Here is a 15,907-nt window from a genome sequence, read left to right on the forward strand (position 1 = left end):
ACAATCAGATTTCTGAATGGACAATGAACCCACATACACTTCCTCACTATTTTTTTCTTTTTTGCTCTTTTTTTGTGCTATGTATTTAATTTAATAATATATATATATTATTGTAATTCATAGATTTTTAAATTTATTATATATTGCACTGTACTGCTTGTGCAGAATCATAAATTTCACAACACGTGGCAGTGAGATTGACCCTGATTCAGATTCTGATGTTATGGAGACTAGTGCCCATGATGGAGCAGGATGAGTTCACACCCCTCCGCAGTTTTTCTGATCCTGTGCCAAGTGGTGATGCTCCCAGTGAGAATGCTCACCAGATTTCGGTGACATACCAGATCTGCTCCAACTCTTGATGAAATATAGCTGCTGTCGGGCTTTCTTCATAATTGCATCGATATGTTGGGCCCAGGATAGATCTTCAGAGGTGTTGACACCAGGAACTTGAAACTGCTCACCCTTTCATTTCTGATCTCTTCATGAGGACTGGAGTTTGTTCGCCCGACTTCCTCTTCTTGTAGTCCACAATCAGTTCCTTGCTCTTACTGACATTGAGTGCCAGGCTGCTGCTGCAACACCACTCAACTAGCCAATCTATCTCACTCCTCTACATTTCCTCATCAACATCTGAAACAATCACCTAGATAAGTACAGACCTCACCTATTTTACATTAGATTACATGATTACATGATTAAAAGCCCATGTCAGGCTCCAAAGTGAATGAGGGAATTCTGACATTAGTCTCCTTAAAAGGTTGGTGAGTATTGAAGGAACTGAAGATTGGCATTGGAAAAGGAGGGAAAACGGTGATCAAGAAAACTCCCACCTCAGATTTGACCAAACTTTAAAGGGATGATTTTGAGACCTCGTGCTCCTTGCAGGAAGCTTCAGGCACCTATTGTACAGATTGAAATCTATTCACATGCTGTGCATAATTTTGCAATATCAATCATGAAGAAATAATTCACAGCAACATCCTGGCTCTCTGATTGGTATTTTAACATCCTGGCTTTCAGATTGGTATTGCCCTGAACTTGTCCATTCCCCAATTGCAGAACTTCCTGGTGGCCCAACATTTTAATTCTTATTCCGATTCCCATTCTGACACATCTGCCCATGGCCTCCTCTAGAGCCACGATGAGGCCACCCTCAGGGTGGAGGAGCAACACCTTACATTCTGCCTTGTTAGCCTCCAACTGGTTGGCATGAATGTCAATTTCATCTTCTGGTAAAAAAATAATTCCTTTCCCCCCCTCCCCTCTTCTTCTATTCCCCACTCTGCCCTTTAAATAGGAAAAAATGGAAGTAGCTGTGGAGATTGCGGAGGCATTAGCGATGATCTTTCAAAAGTCGATAGATTCTGGCATGGTTCCGGAGGACTGGAAGATTGCAAATGTCACTCCGCTATTTAAGAAGGGGGCAAGGAAGCAAAAAGGAAATTATAGACCTGTTAGCTTGACGTCGGCGGTTGGGAAGTTGTTGGAGTCGATTGTCAAGGATGAGGTTACAGAGTACCTGGAGGCATATGACAAGATAGGCAGAACTCAGCATGGATTCCTTAAAGGAAAATCCTGCCTGACAAACCTATTACAATTTTTTGAGGAAATTACCAGTAGGCTAGACAAGGGGAATGCAGTGGATGTTGTATATTTGGATTTTCAGAAGACCTTTGACAAGGTGCCACACATGAGGCTGCTTAACAAAATAAGAGCCCATGGAATTACAGGAAAGTTACATACGTGGATAGAGCGTTGGCTGATTGGCAGGAAACAGAGAGTGGGAATAAAGGGATCCTATTCTGGTTGGCTGCCAGTTACCAGTGGTTTTCCACAGGGATCAGTGTTGGGGCCGCTTCTTTTTACATTGTACATCAACGATTTGGATTATGGAATAGATGGCTTTGTGGCTAAGTTTGCTGACGATATGAAGATAGGCGGAGGGGCCGGTAGTGCTGAGGAAACGGAGAGTCTGCAGAGAGACTTGGATAGATTGGAAGAATGGGCAGAGAAGTGGCAAATGAAATACAATGTTGGAAAGTGTATGGTTATGCACTTTGGCAGAAAAAATAAACGGGCAGACTATTATTTAAATGGGGAAAGAATTCAAAGTTCTGAGATGCAACGGGACTTGGGAGTCCTCGTACAGGATTCCCTTAAAGTTAACCTCCAGGTTGAATCGGTAGTGAAGAAGGCGAATGCAATGTTGGCATTCATTTCTAGAGGAATAGAGTATAGGAGCAGGGATGTGATGTTGAGGCTCTATAAGGCGCTGGTGAGACCTCACTTGGAGTACTGTGGGCAGTTTTGGTCTCCTTATTTAAGAAAGGATGTGCTGGCGTTGGAGAGGGTACAGAGAAGATTCACTAGAATGATTCTGGGAATGAGAGGGTTAACATATGAGGAACGTTTGTCCACTCTTGGACTGTATTCCTTGGAGTTTAGAAGAATGAGGGGAGACCTCATAGAAACACTTCGATGTTAAAAGGCATGGACAGAGTGGATGTGGCAAAGTTGTTTCCCATGATGGGGGAGTCTAGTACGAGAGGGCATGACTTCAGGATTGAAGGGCGCCCTTTCAGAACAGAAATGCGAAAAAATTTTTTTAGTCAGAGGGTGGTGAATCTGTGGAATTTGTTGCCACGGGCAGCAGTGGAGGCCAAGTCATTGGGTGTCTTTAAGGCAGAGATTGATAGGTATCTGAGTAGCCAGGGCATCAAAGGTTATGGTGAGAAGGCGGGGGAGTGGGACTAAATAGGATAAAATGGATCAGCTCATGATAAAATGGCGGAGCAGACTCGATGGGCCGAATGGCCTACTTCTGCTCCTTTGCCTTATGGTCTTACGGTCTTATGGTCTTTTACCTCTTCTCACCTTCCCCAGTGCCCTTCCTCCTTCCCTTTCTCGTATGGTCTACTTTCCTATCCTATCAGGTTCCTTCTTCTCCAGACCTTTACCTTTTTCACCCACCTGGCTTCCCCTATCACCTTCTAGCTATCCTCCTTCCCTTTCCCCCACCTTTTTATTCTGGTGTCTTTCCCCTTCCTTTTCAGTCCTAAAGAAGGGTCTTGGCCCTAGACGACAACTGTTCATTCATTTCCGTGGATGATGCCTGACCTATTGAGTTCTTCCAGCATTTTGTGTAAGTAGATATAGTTTGTATTGTGCCCTAGAAGATAGACTTTAGGGGAATCTTTTATTTATTAATTACATCAATGAATTGGCTTTAGGGAATCTTGTAGCTTCCTGGTGGCACTAAATAAAAGAGTGAGGAAATTGGAGGAAGAATGTGGAAAGGACGGAAAAGGCATAGGCAGGTTCGAACAATGGGACAGGGGACATATGTAGTGGATTCAATGAATCAATATTAATGTATTTGGAGAGAAAATGCAACAATGGAAGGAAATATAATGTAAATAATAGAGAAACACAAATATTTAGAGCAGACGTACAATTGCATAGATGAGAGAGGTCGAATAGGTCCTGAATATTATAAATTAGGGATTTTATTTTGGAACAAATAAATTACATTGAACTTGTATAAGACAATGGTTCTGATTACAAATGAAAAATTGGATGCAATCTTGGAAACTCCATTCTAGAAAGGGTGAGAGCCAGTTAAAGGGTTTAATGGAAAATCTGTTATAAGAACAAGAAGCAATGGCCAGAATAAAAATAATGGATGGAATGTTTTGCTAGCTGAATGCTGCTTGGAACCATGTTAGTTTTCTCTCAGGGGTAAATAGTGGGTTTGCATTACTTGAATAACTAAGCTCCGGGGGCTAAAAGTTCTTCCCCAAAGTGCAATTATCTTATGAGCTGCATGAAAGGACTAAAAGAATGCTTGGATGTAGCGGCATTAAATGACACTCCCCTAATGTTTTGATCCAATCACTTGTAAATTCATTTACACATGGATTGTCAATGGATTTCCCAGGCTATACTTGCAGTAACAAGTCTGTGTCCTCTCATTTTGGTGGGGAGCTGCCTGACCAGACCCTTGATTGTACAGTTTAGTGTATAAATCCTTCTACAGTTAACTCCCATTCAAATTTTCCACAGAACCTTAACAAGAAAACAATGTGGAAAAGTGTGAGTTTATCCACTTCTGTTAACAGAAAAGCAAATTATTAGTTAATTGTTAAGAAACTGGGTTGTGTTGATTTTCAAAGGAATATAGGTACACTTCTACACAAGTCACCGAAGGTCAGCCTGCAGGTGCAGTAAGCAATTAGGGTGGCAAATGGTGATATATACAGTATCTGAAATAAAGACATTGTTAGTCTTTATTATGAGAGGGTTTGATTACAGAAGTAGGGAAGTTTTAGGATGCATGGTGGAACTATACCTCGAGTATCATCTACAGATTTGGTTACTTTATCAGAGAAAGGGTAATTACCATCAGAATAGTGCTGGGTAAATTCACAAGACAGATTACAGGGAGAACCTGAGTAGAGTGGAGCTGTATGCTTTAGATTTTAAAAGAATGAGAAGAAATCTCATTGTAGCTTACAAAATTCTTAAAGGACTTAACAGGCCAGATGTGGAAAGTTTATGTCCCAGACTGAAGATCCAGGATTGGGCTTGCATGAGTTTAAGAATAAGGAGAAGGTTGCGTTGGACTGAGATGAGGAGAAACCCTTCTCTCAGAAAGTGGCTGATGGCAGAGGGGAAGAAGCTGTTCCTGAAATGTTGAGCATGTCTCTTCAGATGCCTGTACCTCTTCCTTGATGGTAGCAATAAGAAGAGGGCATACCCTGAATGATGGGTGTCATTAATGATGGATGCCTCCATTTTGAGGCATCTCCTTTTGAAGGTGTTTTGATGCTGGGCAGACTCATGCTCATGATGGAGCTGGCTGAGTTTACAACTTCCTGCAGCATTTTCTGATCCAGATGGTGATGCAACCAGTTAGAATGCTCTCCATGGGACATCTGTAGAAATTTGCGAGAGTCTTTGATGACACACCAGGTCTCCTCAAGATAATGAAAAATAGCTGCTGTCGTGCCTTCTTTGTAATTTGGTATTCTCTATTCCAGAATGTTGTACAGCCCCAGAGCTGGCCTTTCAGCCCATGATGTAAGCAGCAACCATATAAATCCAAACTAATCCAAGTTGCCTGTACATTGTCTAGCTCCCTGACTGCTGTCTAAAAGTCTCTTAAAGGTTGCTATTGTATCTAATTCCACCACTTCCCCTGGCAGCATGTTGCGGGCACCCATCACTGTCTATCTACTAAACTTGCCTCGCAAATCTCCTGTAAACAGTCCCTCTCTTATGTTAAACTCATACCCATCAGTACTTTTGACATATCCACTTTGAGAAACAGGCTCTGCTTATGTCTTTTTTGCTAATGTATATGCCCCCAATGTAGACGATCCAGGATTTTTTGAACGTCTATTTTCATTTTTGCCAGATTTGTGTACTTACTCTGTTGTGATGGGAGGAGATTTTAACTGCTGGTTAGGTCCAGTATTAGATTGCTCGTCTGTCAAACCAGCCACACTTAATAAATCAGCTTCGTTTATCCAATCCTTTCTAACTAAATGTCGTGTAGTTGATGCTTGGCGTTTTCTTCATCCGATGGACAGGGAGTATTCTTCTTTCTATCATGTCCATCATTCTTATACCAGGATTGATTATTTTTTTATTTACAGTCAAATGACTCCATTGGTTCGATCCATTGAATATAAAGAGATTGCTATTTCTGACCACTCTCCTGTACTTCTATCTTTAAATCTCCCTGGTCCTATCCCTATGAGTAGATTTTGGCGATTTAATTTAACTCTGTTATCCGGAGGACTTTTTCAAATTTATGGAGAATCAAATTACTCTTTTTTTTGAAGAAAATACGTTGGAAGAGATGTCTAGTCTTATTATATGGGATACTTTTAAAGCACGTATAAAGGTCAAATTAATTCTTATATTGCAAACATCATTAAAAAAGTTAACAAAGAGGAAACGAACTTTGAATCTTTGAATCCTATTTTCCTGCAGTAAGTCCAATCCTTCGATAGCTTGTCTTCCTTTGTTAATAGTCAAAACCTTAGAAGTCTTTCACACCAACATCAGACCGCTTTCTGGGATCTATAACTCATCTTATATTTGTTATAATTTCTGTGATTTGCTTATACTTTGATTTCATGCAATTTATAATGGTACAGTTTTATCTTTCTCTGGATTTCATCTCACTGCTTTACAAAATGCCTGTAAAATAATCTCTCTTCACTTCGTTATGTACTGCTGCAAATTCCTAAGGTGCATGAAGTGCAAAATCCAGCAGCAGGAAGTTCATTGTTTGGACAATACTTGACTCTCTTGTGTCTGTGAAGACATGTGATCAATGCCTTTGAACGCTTACAATAGGAATGTGCTAAATGCCACTTTTCTAAGGGCACTGGTGCATCTGAGATCCTCACTTGCTGAAGTAGACAAACTCTAATGTCACTGGGCACTGGGTGATGGTTTACCACTCAGCACTACATGTTCAATGGAGCAGATGCCACATAACCTAATTTTCATTGTTAAAGGCATATCAATTACATGCTAGCTTGTTTCAGATTGATTGCAATAGTGTTTGAGACACCAAGATTCAAATTCCTGCAAAAAAATGAATCTCAAGGTAGTATATGGCAACATATATGTATTTTGATAATATATGAGAATATATCCATACTCTGAACAAGTTCTTCTGAGTTTGTAGAGTCTGCAGGTGCAGATGGAAACTGTCTGTAATTTTTACAACTCTTCCCAGAAATCAGTGCTTTAATAGGCATTCCTCTCCACGTGGAGATAATATGGTGAATGAGGAGAGGATGTAACAGCAGAACAAGTGAGACGGAGGAGGAGAGAAGGCTACAAGCAGTAGTCCACATCTGTTATAGGTCTTCCACTGACTATTCCTCTGGGTTCATCTCTATAAGCAACAGCACAGTCTGCAGTATGTTCTGGTGTGAATGTGCTCACTTGAAGTCTTGTGCAGAGGAGTCAACGGAGGAAGTGTTTGCCAGCAATTGTTAAAGTCAGAGTAGGCATGCATGGACTGTCACTTGCTGGCCATTGTCCTCTCTGGAACAGGAGTTATATGTGACTGGTCCTGGTTTACCATGCACATATAGAGTTCATGGATGGTCCTATTTGACCAGAGCTGCTCACACATTCTCCCTTGTAAAGGCAGCAGGCGGAGCCATTTCATGAAAGGAAGAGTTGGACCTTGACATCAGGGAGTGCATAAAAATAGCTAGCATTCCATCAGGATGGTGATCAAGATTTTAAAGGCAGAGCTTCATGGAAGTTCCTCTGAGTTGAGGAGTGACCGATCAGCAGGAGGCAGGGCATAAAAAGAGCTACCTTTCAGTCCGGTCTGCGTTCAAGATTTAATAAGCAGAGCTTTGTGGCAGGTTTCTCTAAGTTGGATATCAACGTCAGGGAGTGCGTGAAAGGAGTTACCTTTCAATCAGGAAGGTGATTGAAATATTAAAGACAGAGCTTCAAGGCAGTTTTTCTGAGTTGAGGAGTGACCAATCAGCAAGAAGAGTTTATTAAAAAGGGCAATAAAAATAGCACAGTTGCAAGTGGAACGGCCATTCTTGTGAGTGTGCTGGTGTTTAGAGTGGCTTGATCTCATCAGGCTTGGGTGAGATAAAGTATTTGGTAAGTTTCTCTCTTTCTGTTCTTCTCTGTTCATTCCTCATCTGCTAGGGCACAATAGTTTAGTGAGGATGGCTCTGGGGCAGTGTTTTGCACTCTGTGTGGGATGTGGAAAGTAATGATAACTTCACACACCTCATGACCCCTAACACTGGAACTTTCTCCAGACTGCTGGTGTCTTCCACAGTGAAACATAGAAAATAGGTGCAGGAGTAGGCCATTCAGCCCTTCGAGCCTGTACCGCCATTTATTATGATCATGGCTGATCATCCAACTCAGAACCCTGCCCCAGCCTTCCTTCCATACCCCCTGACCCCCGTAGCCACAAGGGCCATATCTAACTCCCTCTTAAATATAGCCAATGAACTGGCCTCAACTGTTTCCTGTGGCAGAGAATTCCACAGATTCACCACTCTCTGTGTGAAGAAGTTTTTCCTAATCTCGGTCCTAAAAGGCTTCCCCTCTATCCTCAAACTGTGGCCCCTCGTTCTGGACTTCCCCAACATCAGGAACAATCTTCCTGCATCTAGCCTGTCCAATCCCTTTAGGATCTTATACGTTTCAATCAAATCCCCCCTCAATCTTCTAAATTCCAACGAGTACAAGCCCAGTTCATCCAGTCTTTCTTCATATGAAAGTCCTGCCATCCCAGGAATCAATCTGGTGAACCTTCTTTGTACTCCCTCTATGGCAAGGATGTCTTTCCTCAGATTAGGGGACCAAAACTGCACACAATACTCCAGGTGTGGTCTCACCAAGGCCTTGTACAACTGCAGTAGTACCTCCCTGCTCCTGTACTCGAATCCTCTTGCTATAAATGCCAGCATACCATTCGCCTTTTTCACCGCCTGCTGTACCTGCATGCCTACTTTCAATGACTGGTGTATAATGACACCCAGGTCTCGTTGCACCTCCCCTTTTCCTAATCGGCCACCATTCAGATAATAATCTGTTTTCTTATTTTTGCCACCAAAGTGGATAACTTCACATTTATCCACATTAAATTGCATCTGCCATGAATTTGCCCACTCACCCAACCTATCCAAGTCACCCTGCATCCTCTTAGCATCCTCCTCACAGCTAACACTGCCACCCAGCTTCGTGTCATCCGCAAACTTGGAGATGCTGCATTTAATTCCCTCATCCAAGTCATTAATATATATTGTAAACAACTGGGGTCCCAGCACTGAGCCTTGCGGTACCCCACTAGTCACCGCCTGCCATTCTGAAAAGGTCCCGTTTATTCCCACTCTTTGCTTCCTGTCTGCTAACCAGCTCTCCACCCACACCAATACCTTACCCCCAATACCGTGTGCTTTAAGTTTGCACACTAATCTCCTGTGTGGGACCTTGTCAAAAGCCTTTTGAAAATCCAAATATACCACATCCACTGGTTCTCCCCTATCCACTCTACTAGTTACATCCTCAAAAAATTCTATGAGATTCGTCAGACATGATTTTCCTTTCACAAATCTATGCTGACTTTGTCCGATCATTTCACCGCTTTCCAAATGTGCTGTTATCACATCCTTGATAACTGACTCCAGCAGTTTCCCCACTACCGACGTTAGGCTAACCGGTCTATAATTCCCCGGTTTCTCTCTCCCTCCTTTTTTAAAAAGTGGAGTTACATTAGCCACCCTCCAATCCTCAGGAACTAGTCCAGAATCTAACGAGTTTTGAAAAATTATCACTAATGCATCCACTATTTCTTGGGCTACTTCCTTAAGCACTCTGGGATGCAGACCATCTGGCCCTGGGGATTTATCTGCCTTCAATCCCTTCAATTTACCTAACACCACTTCCCTACTAACATGTATTTCGCTCAGTTCCTCCATCTCACTGGACCCTCTGTCCCCTACTATTTCTGATACTGATGCAAAAGACTTATTCAGTTTGTCCTCCATTACCACCTCTCCAGCAGTCTGATGGCCAATCTCATGTCTCTTTTACACTTTATGTATCTGAAGAAACTTTTGGTATCCTTTTTAATATTATTGGCTAGCTTACTTTTGTATTCCATCTTTACTTTCTTCATGACTTCTTTAGTTGCCTTCTGTTAGTTTTTAAGAGCTTGCCAAACCTCTAATTTCCCATTTTTTTTTGCTCTATTATATGCCTTCTCTGGCTTTTATGTTGGCTTTGACTTTTCTTGTTAGCCATGGTTGTTTCACCTTACCTTTAGAATATGTCTTCCTCTTTAGGATGCATACATCTTGTGCCTTCGGATTGCTTCCTGATATTCCAGCCATTGCTGCTCTGTCATCATCCCTGTCAGTGTTCTTTTCCAATCAATCCTGGCCAACTCCTCTCTCATGCCTTTGTAATTTCCTTTACTCCACTGCAATACTAATACATCTGACTTTAATTTCTCCTCCTCAAATTTCAGGGTGAATTCAATCATATTATGATCACTTGCCCCCAAGTGTTTTCTTTTTATCTTAAGCTCTCTAATCAATTCCCACTCATTCCAGAATAGCTGATACTCTAGTGGGCTCAACTATGAGCTGCTCTAAAAAGTCATTCTAGAAATTTCCTGTCTTGCACCAACCTTACTTCCTCATTCTACCTGCATATTGAAGTCACCATTGACTATTGTAACATTGTCCTTTTGGCATGCATCGTAAATTGTAGACCACATCTTTACTACAGTTTGGGTCTGTATACAGCTCCCATCATGGTCTTTTTCCCTTGCAATTCCTTAGCTCTACCCACAATGATTCAACACCTTCCGATGTCACCTCTTTCAAATGATTTGATTTGATTTTTTACTTATAGAGCCACATCAACCCCTCTGTCTTCCTGCCTGTCCTTTCGATACAATGTGCATCCTTGGACATTAAGCTCCCAGCTATAATCTTCTTTCAGCCATGATTCAGTGATGCCTACAACATCATGCCCGCCAAACTGTAACTGTGTGACAAGTTCATCTGCCTTATTATATATACTGTGTGCATTCAAATATAACACATTCAGTCCTGTATTCACCCTTTTCAATTTTACCTGCATTGCAACTCATCCCGTTGACTGCAATTTTGCCCTGTCATCAGCCTCCCCTCACTACACGTTGCCTCTGTTTGTAAATCAACTACCTCATCTTCAGCACTTATCACTCCAGTTCCCACCCCCTCCCAGACAACTCTACCCAACCTGCCTGTAAGGATGTTGGGCCGCCTGTGGTTCAGGTGTAATTTGCCCCTTTTGTACAGGTTGTTCCTTCCACGGAAGAGATCCCAATCATCCATAAACCTCAACCCCTGCCCCTGCACCAGTTCCTCAGCCATGCATTCACCTGCCAGATCATCCCATTCCTACCCTCACTGGCACATGGCACAGGTAGCAATCCTTGCTCAGCTTTCTATCTAGCTCCCTAAAATCTCTCTTCAGTACCTCCTCACCTTTGCCAATATGCACCAATACGTCTGGCTGCTCACCCTCACCATTGAGAATGCCACGGACCTGATCCAAGACATCCCTGATCCTGGCACCAGGGAGGCAACATACCATCCATGTGTCTCTATCACATCGACAGAGCCTTGTCTCTGTTTCTCTGACTAGGGAATCTACAGTCAACACTGCAGTTCTCTTCACCTCTCTGCTCTTCCGGGCCACGACACCGGATTCACTGCCAGAGACCCGGTCACAGTGGCTCTCCCCTGGTAGGTTGTCCCCCTCAATTATATCTAAAGTTGTATAATAATCATTGATGGGACTGGCCACAGGTATACTCTCACACTGCCTGCCCATTTCCCTTCCTTCTGCTGACAGTCACCCCGTTAACTGCCTCCTCCAACCTTGGCGTGACTACCTCCCCATAGCATCTATCTATCAATCATCTCCTCATTCTCCCATGAGTCGAAGGTCATCGAGCTGCAGCTCCAGTTCTTTAATGCGTTCTCTGAGGAGCTGCAGCTCAGTGCACCTGGAAAGGAAGGGGAAAGACACCAGAATTAGAAACGGTAGGGAAAGGGAAGGAGGATAGCTGGAAGGTGATAGGTGAAGCCAGGTGGGTGGAAAAGGTAAAGGTCTGGAGAAGAAGGAATCTGATAGGACAGGAGAGTGGACCATAGGAGAAAGGGAAGGAGGAGGGGCACTGGGGAAGGTGATAGGCAGGTGAGAAGAGGTAAAAGGACAGAGTGGGGAAACAGAAGAAGAGGGGAGGGAGAGGAAGAAATTTTTTTACCAGAAGGAGAAATTGATATTTATGCCAACCAGTTGGAGGCTTACCAGGTGGAATACAAGGTGTTTCTCCACGCTGAGGGTGGCCTCATCGTAGCACAAGAGAAAGCCATGGGCTGACGTGTCGGAATGGGAATTGGAATTAAATTGTTGGGCCACCGGGAAGTTCTGCATTTGGCAGATGGACTGGAGGTGCGCGACAAAGTGGTCCCACAATTTACGAGTGGTCTCACCAGTGTTGGTGAGGCTGCATTGGGAGCACTGGATAAACAGAAGACCCCAGCAGATTCACAGGTGAAGTGCTGCTGCATCACTGTTTGGAGCCCTGAATGGATATTTTAAAAAACATTTGCTTTCCTTTAGTAATTGTTTTCTGTCTATTAATCATCCCTGCTCGCATTCCCTTTAATTTTGCAAGTCTACCATTCTGATGAGACTTTCATGCCACTCCTCAAGCAGTTCTGGTTCAAGAAGGCCCTGTTTCAGACTGCAACACTCAGTATGAACGGCAGCACTTTGGACTGGCTGACTGACAGCTAACATTAAGGTCAATGATCAAGTCACGTTGTGTTTATTCATATTTGCACAGGTAAGGTGAAGTATGGACACAATGAAAAACCTTGTTTGCAGTAGTATCTCTGGCACATAGGTACAGACAACACAGCAAATATAAATTATATTGTGCAGTGAAAAAAAGTATGGAAAGGCAGGAATTTAGTGCAATAACTAGAAAGACACAATGGAAGATAGGTCCATGGTAGTGAAAAGAAAGGTCTGTGGTGCTCCATTGCTCAGGTAAGCTCAGAATTGTGCAAGTAGGCAGATCCTGACCCGGATCTGGGCCGCACCCTCCAAATATCCGGACCTGCCTCTCGGTTTTTTTGCACTACCTTACTTCCCATTTTTCTATTTTCTATTTATGATTTATAATTTAATGTTTTAATATTTACTAATTTTAACTATTTTTAATATCTTTAATATTTAATATTTGTAATCCAGGGAGTGTGAAGCGCAGAATCAAATATTCTTGTGATGATTGTACGTTCTAGTACCAATTGTTTGGCGACAATAAAGTATAAAGTTGCAGTAGCTGGATCAAGAAAGTTATCACCATGACAGAAGACAAGAGATTCATGGAATAATGTAAATTTACAGCACAGAAGAAAATCTTTAATCTGCTCTTCCCGATGGAAAGTTTGTACTCCCCAGGAACGCTTGGGCAGTTGATGGCACAGGAGTTCGTGTAATCTGGTGGAGCATGCCAACACCCCTATGTCTGTAATGTAGACTGCAATCTGAGCTTCCACTCCAGCATAGTCATGTGGTGTCTACATGAATGGCAATGGGAACAGCTGCATCAGTTCTCAGTCTGGATCTATGAGGATGCTCCTGTAGTTAGTGGCCCAGCACTTGCATGCTTGAAGGGACGACTCCAAATCTCCACAAAGCCCTCTGCTGGACAGTTCTGACATTGCACGTCGACATACTAGCACTTCTGCTCTACTTGAAAATCAAAATGAACTTTATTCATAATGAAAGTTATTTGCAAGAGTAAACTGTGGAATGGCCTTTCATTGTTACATTCACAGTCAATGCATTTAGTACTCTTCTATTACATACCTTAAAACCAAAGGGAGTGTTACCACTACTACAATAAATTGAGGGGCTTCCTTATGCAACCCAGCCCCTCCCTCACCTTTAGTAGAAGAACCCTACACTATGGTCCTTCCTCACTGAGCCCTTGTGGTGGCTGCACCAAGCTTTAGTGCTTTGCTCAGCTGGTCTGCGGGTCTAGGTCAGACCAAAGGGCATCTTTCACTGTGTTTATGATCTGCAGGCAACACTTGATGTCCATGTCTGTGTGTGTCCCTGGGAGCGGCCCATAGATCGGCGGCGCCTTTGTCAAGTAGCTGCTGGGGATGAACGTGACACAGACCCTTGCATCTTTCTTCGCACCCTCTTCACAAACCCAGTCTGCAAAGGGGTGAGCAGCTGTTTTGTCCCCATTATAGTCAGCCTGTGGGCAGCGTGCTTTGGCAATGATGGCCTGGGCATGCAGGAAGGATCTGATTGGGAGCGCCTCTCTCACTGCCAGCCAAGCAAGGTCTTTGTGCCTATTGGTAAGTTCTGTCAATGAGGCACACCTCACTAATGTTCTGCAAGATGGTCTGGACAGTCTGCACAATGAACCACCCCACTGTTCCCATCAAGTTCTTCTCCTGCAAGGTCTGCAGGCTTTTCCATAGTGACGACTGCCTGATGGAATTGTGGTCAAAGGTGCTGTTCCAGAAGAACTTTTCGATGAAGGACGGGTAGTGTGGCAATGTCCAGTTGACTGGGATGTTGTGTAGCAATGAGGCCAGACCTATCCTTTGCAACACTGGGAACAGATAGAACCTTGGCACCTAGGTAGGTTCAAGTACTTGGGTTCAACACACAGTTTGATGCAGTCACACATCCTCCTTAATTGCCCACATTCACCTATTAGAAGAGCTAAGTAAGCTAATTCCTTCTGCTCAAAAGTGTATTTGTTTTCTTTAAATTCAATATTATGCTGATACAGTCTTCTGAACCCTTGTTTAATGGTATTGTTCCATGGCATAAAACTGGCCATAGGGGTGAGATAAATCTAGTCTGGTGGTCATATAAGTACTGAGAAGCAGGTGGAGGAAACTGTTTATCCATTCTATTAAGGATCAATATAAAATCTCTGCAAAACCATTTGGTCTTTACTGCCTTGGGCAGCACCATGTTGCTTTGTTATGCTTTCACCATTAGCTTCTCATTCCAATTTGTGCAGTGCTTCTTTTATTTTAACTATGTACAAAATCAGTCTGGGTTTGCAGTGGACTAGATTGGCATTTTGTTAAATACATATATTAGCTTAATCCCCTTTATGGCCTGCATGTGAATTCTTAAACATGCCTTTGTAGCGTTACAGAATCTTCTTTAAATATGGTTATGACATATTCAAGGTAAGCTACGTTTTTACAATCTATCCTCAGGTCTTGCATTTGTACAAAAATATGAACTAGGAGAAAGAATACAGCACTTGTCCCCTTAAGCACAATCCACCATTCAATCAGGCTGTGACCTAAGTAACGCACCCTCTTTTTTAAAAATCAAGTATCTACCAATCTCTGTCTTAAAAATATTCAAAAACTCTGCTTCCACCATCCTTCAAGGATGAAAGTACAAAAACTTTTGACTACTGAGAGAGAAAAAGAAGAACTTCAGTGGGTCTTAATCAAGGCACCTAGTTCTAGATTCCGAGGAAAATACTACGGCCTGCCACCGATCCCAATAGATCAGTGTTACATCAGAAAAAAGACACATTTATGCCTGCAGTTTTCTGTTAAATAGTCAATCTTCTCAACACACTAATATGTTACTTCCTATATCATGGACTTCTCTTCCCTGATATGGCACCTTGTCAAATGCTTTCTGGAATAGTAACTACAGCACATCCACAGGTTCACTTTTATCCACCAGACATGTTCCATACTTACAGAACTCCAAAAGAGTGCTCAAACATGATTTCCTTTTCATAAAACCCATTTGGACAATTACCTTAAATGTTCCTACGTTCTTGTTCTAACCTATTTGATAATAACTTCTTTATTTCCCTTTAACAGTTGTTAGGCAAACTGACCTGCATTTTCCTGCTTTCAGTCTTCCTTTTTGAATGAAGAAGTTATATTTTAATCAACCAAAAAATACAGCAGATCAGGAGATTATGAAAAATTAAAGTAAAAACATCATTTATCTCACAAACCACTTTCTGAAAGATCATAGGATGAAGTCCATTGCATTCCAGAGAGCCAACAACCCCACAACTCTCCCATCCAATGATTTGTCCAACACCTCTTCTGTGGCAATTGTAATCTTTCTGAGTTCCTCCCTCCCTTCTGATTCCTGACACATCCATTTCTGAGGTGTTACTCATTCCTTCTATGGTGAAGACAAATAAAAATAAGTAAGTATTTGATTTAACTGTCAAATCATTATTTCCCATTATTAATTTCCAGGACTCAGTTTTTATAGGGCCAGTGCTCAATTAGTTAACATTTGATCC

The sequence above is a fragment of the Mobula birostris genome, chromosome 6, assembly GCF_030028105.1.
Source record: "Mobula birostris isolate sMobBir1 chromosome 6, sMobBir1.hap1, whole genome shotgun sequence".
Classification (NCBI taxonomy): domain Eukaryota; kingdom Metazoa; phylum Chordata; class Chondrichthyes; order Myliobatiformes; family Myliobatidae; genus Mobula; species Mobula birostris.